This window comes from Pteropus alecto, unplaced genomic scaffold (assembly GCF_000325575.1).
Source record: "Pteropus alecto unplaced genomic scaffold, ASM32557v1 scaffold76, whole genome shotgun sequence".
NCBI classification, from domain to species: domain Eukaryota; kingdom Metazoa; phylum Chordata; class Mammalia; order Chiroptera; family Pteropodidae; genus Pteropus; species Pteropus alecto.
In genome coordinates this window covers 24,837,129-24,844,720 of record NW_006443138.1, presented here as the reverse complement: position 1 = coordinate 24,844,720, position 7,592 = coordinate 24,837,129, and the positions used below count along the sequence as shown (strand labels likewise).

General features: G+C 39.1%; 1 protein-coding gene across 1 annotated transcript in view; it reads right to left on the bottom strand.

Annotated features, from left to right (window-relative positions):
• The window catches only part of LOC102882106, a 66,389-nt gene that overhangs the window by 12,572 nt on the left and 46,225 nt on the right, over positions 1 to 7,592 (bottom strand). The gene's annotated exons all lie outside the window — the stretch shown is intronic.

The window sequence follows — 7,592 nt, the reverse complement described above, 5'->3', positions numbered from 1 at the left end:
GAGGGTATACTGCAGACATCCTTCATTTAACCTTTAATAGCCTGTGTTATCTCTTGTAATGTTAGGTTCATTGTTAATTAATGCTTCATTTGTCTATGCCTTCTCTCTTCTGAAACAGACTATAAGCTCTTTAAGTGCTAGACTGCTGTCTTTATTCATTCATTTATTCCTTTATAGGACAAATATTTAATGCATAGCTACTCCCTGTGCATGCTTTGCTAAGCTGTAGGGAGTACCAACATGAATAAGACATATTCCTTGCTTCTCAGGCACTGACAGTCCACTAGCCTCTTCACAGTCTGATAGTTTTATTCAGATTTGTATCTCCCAAGGTTATTGTTGCAGAAGGGGCGCAAGATGGTGCTTACTAAAGAAGCTACAGATAAATGATGACCAAATGCCATGGGTTTGGACCTTGGATTTAAAAAAAAGAAGAAAAACTTTAAAGAACATTTCGGGGGAAATTAAGACTCAAGTTTGAATATGTACTATACATTAGACAATTCTGAAATTCCTTGGATGTGATAATTGTATTATGATCACGTAGGAAATGTCCTTATGTTTTAAGAGAGACATGCTATAGTAGTAAGGGGTTAAGTGTGATGCCATTTATTTCAAAAGAAAAGTGCCTAGGGAGACACAGCAAAATAACAATTGTTGAATACAGGAAAAGGATATATGATATTTCATTGCACTATACTTTCTGTATACTTGAAAATTTTCTGTAAATCTGAAAATTTTTGAAAAAAAATTGAAATTAAAGAAAAAAAAGAAGGTGCTTAGTAAACGTTGGTTGATTGAGAAATTGCTCAAGCTCCGAACGCAGAACTGCGCTGTGGTGCTGTGGGTGCACATTCAGTTTTCGCTGATGAATTTTCAGTAACTCACCAGACAGTTTCTTGAGACCTCTTCAATAATAGCATTTAGAAATGCATTTTTTCCTTTTTTTTTTTGACATTTTACATCTCTTTTTTTTTAATTTTTATTTTTCAATTAGAATTGACATTCGATCTTATTTTACATTAGTTTCTCTTGCACAGCATAGTGGTTAGACATTTATATAATTTATAAAGTGATCCTCTCATTGGTCTAGTACCCACCTGGTACTATGCATGGTTATTGCAATATTATTGACTATATTCCCTATGCCGTACTTCACATTCCTGAGACTATTTTATAACTATCAATTTGTACTTCTTATTTTCAATTTTTTCTTAAATCAGACATTTTTAGATTGGACTGGGAATAAATTCTTCTAGAGCAGATGTTGCAGATAACAATTATTCTAGCTCAACAGTAGCCAGTGCTGTAAACTCCTTAGGAAGTGGGCTCATTCTTCACATGGACAAGCAGCCACACTAGAAAACTGTACAGGATGAAGGAAGGCAGAGAGGAAAGCTAACATTTCCTGAGTGCCCACTCACAGCCTGGGACTCCACACACTTCGCTTCATTTAGTGAACAACCACCCAAGGAACATAGTGATCCTGATGTGGAGAAAAAGAAATGAGCATTTTTGTTAGCCTGCTGGTTGGTAGGTGACAGACACACACACACACACACACACACACACACACATATTTATAATTTAAAATTAAACATTTACCAAACAGTCTTCTAGGTGCTAGGTGCCTAAAGGAGTATAAGCCATAGTCTGTGCCCTCAAAGAGGCATATGATATAAAGAAACACACTCATAGTTAAGAGGACTTTAGAGCTGCCTGGATCCATAGTGAACATTTAATCCAGAGTTTCCTAAAATGGTATGTGCATATCATAGATGGCATGCAAGATGCCGTATTTGGGTGTTATACAAATGTTTTTAGATTTCATTAAGTATTTTTTTTCACATGTGTTAGAAAATTTTATAACTACAGTATAAAACCCTTAAATATATGGAATTTATTTTACTGCAAACTTACCAATGAAAGAGAGTTGATTTAAAAATTATCGACTGGAAAATATCAGGTAAGTAGCCAGGTAATAAAGATGTGGTTCAGGCATGTGGTAATGACTCTCACATGTTATTTGAATAATCTGAGTTTGAGAAATGCAGATTAAATCCAATCTCTGAGATGCAGAGAACTGAAATGAGTATAGAGGAATACCTGGTCACCTGACTATCCTGTGCCCTACATCTTCATCCAGGCACAACTTTCTATTTTGCAGATTAGGAAACCACAGCCCCAAATAACAAATGCTCTCTTTGGGGTACAAAGGCTCACATAAGAATCTGACAGCAGAGTAGAAAGGATAGAGTGGGCTTCATGAAAAGTCAAAGTTAATAAAGTGCTTACTATGCATGCCAGTTCTGTTAAAATTTCATACATACTAATTCATGTAATCCCCAAGTCAACTTGTGAGATGTACTTAGCTTTTTCCACCATCCCTCTTTTTATGAGGAAATTAACGAACAAAGATCAAATAACTTTCCTAAATTATAACTTTCAGAACTGGGATTTGAATCCAGTTGTTCAGCTCCAGAATATGTTTTCTCAATACAACTCACCAATAATAAGAGGTGAAAGAGGCAACCTGTCTTCCTGGTTTAACTGGAAAGAGACAATATATTATTCCCCTGTGTCCTCCTGTTTCAAATTTCCCAATTAGTCCCTTGTTCCTTTCACGGAGGCATCGTTTCTTCAAACTATCACTTTTTAATGTGCAGAAACTATGGAAAGGAATCAGTGATTACCAAAAGCAACACTTTAATAAGAATAACTTGTTTGATTGTTATGATAAGAACTACAAAGAAACAGTTCCATCCCGAAAGGGAGGAGAGGAAGAGTCATGGGAGGTGAATGGAGGGAGGGATAATTTTGGGACGTGGTGGTGCTGAGAATGACAAGGGAGAGGAGGCCCAGTGTGCCACAGGGGGCCACTGGCTGTTGTGAAAGCTCTGCCTGGTGCCCAGTGCTTGGCACAGCACCCGGCACAGAGCAGGTGCTCAAAATTTTTGTTGAGTGAATGGAAGCCTGGATGTAAACAGAAGCCAAGCGGGGAGGCAGTATGAGTACAGTGATTGGAGGTGAGAGGGCACCAAACACTCGACCTACTTTATAACTTAGCTCCAGGTAAGCTGGGGGAGGAGCACACGGCACTACATCTCCAGTCAACAGACAAAGGAGCTGTGAGCAAACCATTTAATAGTGCTCCTGATGTAACCGGGATGTCTTGCTTTGTGGCAATCTGTTTCATTTTTGTCACCTATTGTAGCAGCCCCAGTTCAGTCTTCTGGCCTAGACTTCCTTAGATTAAAAGTCCTCATTCTCCCTCCCTCCCTACAGGGTGCTTCAGGGTGGGCCAAGGCAGTCTAGGGATGAGACCCAGCTTCCTTTGTGCTGGTGCCAGAGGGAGATCAGCCCATGGCAGTTTTCTCCACCTCACCAGCAAGTGCTGACAGCTGAGCCAGTCCACACACCTTTGGGGCAAAGAACTGCCGGAAACCAAGGCCAAGTTCAGAGCCTGAAAATACTTCCAAAGGCAGTGAGGAGCAATCTGGAGGGGCTGCTCACACATTACATAAGCAGCGTGATAGTGGGGCCCCGCTGATGCACGGAGCTCCGAATTGCACAACTCTTACGCAGAAGCACTTGTTAAGTGTTGCAACATGACTCCGTGTCTTTATCAAAAATATGAAACATCCACCCAGCACACACTTAGAAAACACTGAAGCTCTTCTCCACCAGGTGGTTAAAGCTGCTGACCAGGCTGACAGGGAGAAGCGGCGCAGGGGGCATGACACTGTAGCTCTTGGCCCGGGAAGCTGAACACTCAGTACCTTGTACCCCACTAGCCTTGGGCAGCGCCAGCCTCTGATAAAATGTACTTTTTTTTTTGGGTGTTTGTTTTTCCTGGCAGTCTTATTTTGGGTTATAAATGGCTCATTATTTCCATCGCATAGATCCATTCTTGCTTCTATTACGTTCTCTTCTTGCTTTCTGAAATAACCAAAAGGTTGGTAAAATCATCACTGATGAAGACTCCGTGTTCTGACCTTGAGCAGAGGCCAAATTTCCGCATCTCTCATGCCATCTACAGTGCTGCCACGTGGGAGAGGTTGCCTGGAAAGGCCCCCTGAAAGCAGGGGATATAATTCTATTTACACTAAAGCACTTGGTGCGGTTCAATGCCAGGAAGTGGCACGGACTCTCACACACTGCCATCCTGCAACCTTTTCAGAGGACTGTTAGGCAATCGTCAGAGGTTTTAGAGTTGGAACAGCATTCTCCCCAATAGGTCATTTTTCTTGCAGGACAGCTTAGAGGCAAATTTTATTAAGTATCATGTAGCTGATCCAAAGCAGTATAAATAGCGAGAGAACATATGACAAACTCCAAATTGAATGTGGCTAAACCCCAGGCTGAATGAGTGAAATGTGGTTACTGCCATTGGCACTTGTATGGAAATGTTTGCCCAGCAACCATCCAGGAAAGGTGCTGAACCATGGAAATGGAGATTCAATCTTAGAAAATTAATTTTATTCCTACTTTGAAAGCTTGCTGACCACACAGTTAACCCAGGAAAGGAACCTGCAGATATGTTGGGTGTACTTAAGTGTCATTTAGAAGTAGAGACTAATCCTTATAAAACATCCTAAGTTCATCCAGGCAAGAGCCACAGAAAAGCATGGAAACGTGGTTTATAGCGGGGAGTGGTAGGTAATAAGCAATCACTATCAGGCAAAAGGAAGCCCCAAATTAGAATTTTTCTAGGGATATATGGAGGGAATTTTAATCTGGGTCTGTTTTCTCCCATTGTTCCCTATCTTTATTTTAGGATGCAACACTGTGTATAACCATGCTTTAATGAGATTGATCAGGCTACAGATAGTACTGAGTTGTGAGAGGATATCAAGCTTCCCAGGGCCAGTTTCCTAAACCAGCAGCTTCCTCAATCCTATCTCCATTGGCTGGAGCTATTGACATTCTAGAAAATGATTTTGTGTTCTTACAATGGTGAGAGGAAGCTTTGGGGAAAAAATGGGTTAACGTTGTTGCAGAATGGAATTTGTTGAACATTTCCACTTAGGGACAACAAATTTCCAAAGTGTCTGTGATCCCGCAGGCCACTGCAGCCTCCTGGATCCCTCATAAGAGAAGACTTCTGCTTCATCAGGGTCTAAATTCCAAAACTATTATGAAGGGGCTGCACTACTGTTAGTGTTTGACCCCTTTGGAAAAGATAGTAGCTTCTGAGTAGATCAATTTTTGTATGTTTATTAAAAATCAGTATCCTTCCTTCTGATATTGCTACTAGTAATTTTAGATATATCTCCACGGACAAGGGAAACAAAAGAAAAATAAACAAATGGGATTACATCAAACTAAAAAGTTTTCGTACAACAAAGGAAACCATCAACAAAATGAAAAGACAACCTACTGAATAGGAGAAGATATTCGCTTATGGTATATCTGATAAGGGGATAATATCTAACATTTATAAAGAACTCATATGACTCAACACCAAAAAAATAAACAATCCAATTAAAAAATGGGCAGAAGACCTGAATAGATATTTCTCAAAAGAAGAAATACAGATGGCCAATAAATATATGAAAAGATACTTAATATCACTAATAATCAGAGAAATACAAATTAAAACCACAATGAAATATCACTTCACACCTGTCAGAATGGCTATCATCAATAAAACAAAAAACGAGTGTTGTCAAATATATGGAGAAAAGTAAACACTCGTACACTTGTTGGTAGGATTGCAAATTAGTGTAGCCACTATGGAAAACACTTTGGAGATTCCTCAAAAAATTAAAAACGGATCCACCTTTTGACCCAGCAATTGCTCTTCTGGGGTATTTATCTAAAGAAAACCAAAACACTAATTTGTAGGGATTTATGCACCTCTATGTTCATGGCAGTGCTATTCACAATAGCCAAGATATGGAAGCAACCTAAGTGCCCTTCTAACAGATGACTGGATAAAGAAGTTATGGTTCATATATACAATGGAATATTACTCAACCATAAAAAATGAAATTTACTATTTGCAATGACATGGATGGACCCAGAGGGTATTATGCTGAGCGAAAAAAGTCAGAGAAAGATAAATACTATATGATTTCACTTAAATGAGGAATCTAAGGAACAAAAAGAACAAACTGATTGAAAACAGACAAATACAGAGGACAACGTAGTGATGGCCAGAGAGGTTGAGGTGCTGGGAGAATGGGGTGAAAGGTTAAAGAAGTACAAATTAGTAGTTGAAAAATGATCACAGGGATGGGGAGCATGGCAGAGGGAATGCAGTCAGCAGTAATGTAATGGCTATGTGTAGAGCCAGAGGGGTGATACAGGAACTGGGGGGATCATTTCATAAACTATATAAATGTCTAACCAATGAACCGTATACTTGAAACTAATTGTAAAATTAAAAAATGCTAAAAAAATCACCAAGAAAATCACGGAAGTTCTTTGAGAATTTAAGAAACTGTTCTCCAGTCATTGGGAATCTAGAGATGTGTAAAATATCTAACTCTATATAAAGGATAGCAAAGAAATTTTATAGGACTCCATGATAAGAAAGCAGGGCAAGGTATCTGCACATATTTTTGTTCTTCTCAATACAAACTTGAGTTCCATTATCTTATATATATTTGGAGAAATTTAAAAATAGTAAAAACTAGTATTTATTGAGTACTTACAAAAAAAAAAAATCAGTATCTTTTCTTTGTATCCAGCACAGAGACCAAAAAGGCCATAAGCTTTCAGAGGCCACAGTGACCACAAGGGGCTGATGCAGTCAAGAAAAGCTTCAAGGAGGGTTTGGGGTACAGATGAGGCCCTGTCCTTTTCCCAGACTCACACTCACTCCCTCAGACTGTTGGCTCCTTACCCAATATTCAGTCTCTATTTTTTTCCCTAGAGCAACAACTCCAGTGTGGCAATGTGCCTGGCTAAAGACTTCCTTTCCCAGCCTTCCTTACAGTAGGGGTGGCCAGTGAGATCTAAGGCGATGTTGTTGGGTGGGCAGTGTTGCTGGATAAAATATGGTTTGCCCAGTTAATTTTGAATTTCAGATAAACAACAAATAATTTTTTAATATAAGTATGTCCCCTGTAACATGTTATTATTTCTATTTGCCAAATCTAGCAACCATATAGATAGAGATTTTGGGAAACTAGGCAGGACACTCCTTTTGCCCCTTTTCCCCTTTCTCTTCCTTCCTGGGACATGAATGGAGTAGCTGGGATTTCAGCAATCATCTTAGCTCATGAGGTTAAGGATGGCAGAAAAGAGACAGAAGACGGATACACAATGACTACAAACCTTCCGAATGTATGTATGAGAATAAACCACTGCTTTGCTTTTAGCCAATAATAGTTTGCATCCACTTGCTATTCCTAATTGATATAGCCATAAGAAAAGTGCACTGTTATTTTTGATGTTAAGTCTGTTTACTATGGGTCATCTTTTCCTTTGTCTTTTATGTAACATAAACCACTTTTTTTTTTAATTCACTATTCTTTTTAAGGACCCCAAGAAGAATGGATGGTGTGCCCTATACCCTTTGAAATGACATCCCTTAGCTACACAGCTTTATTGCCTGACTATTTTGCAAATAGCATTTAGGTAGT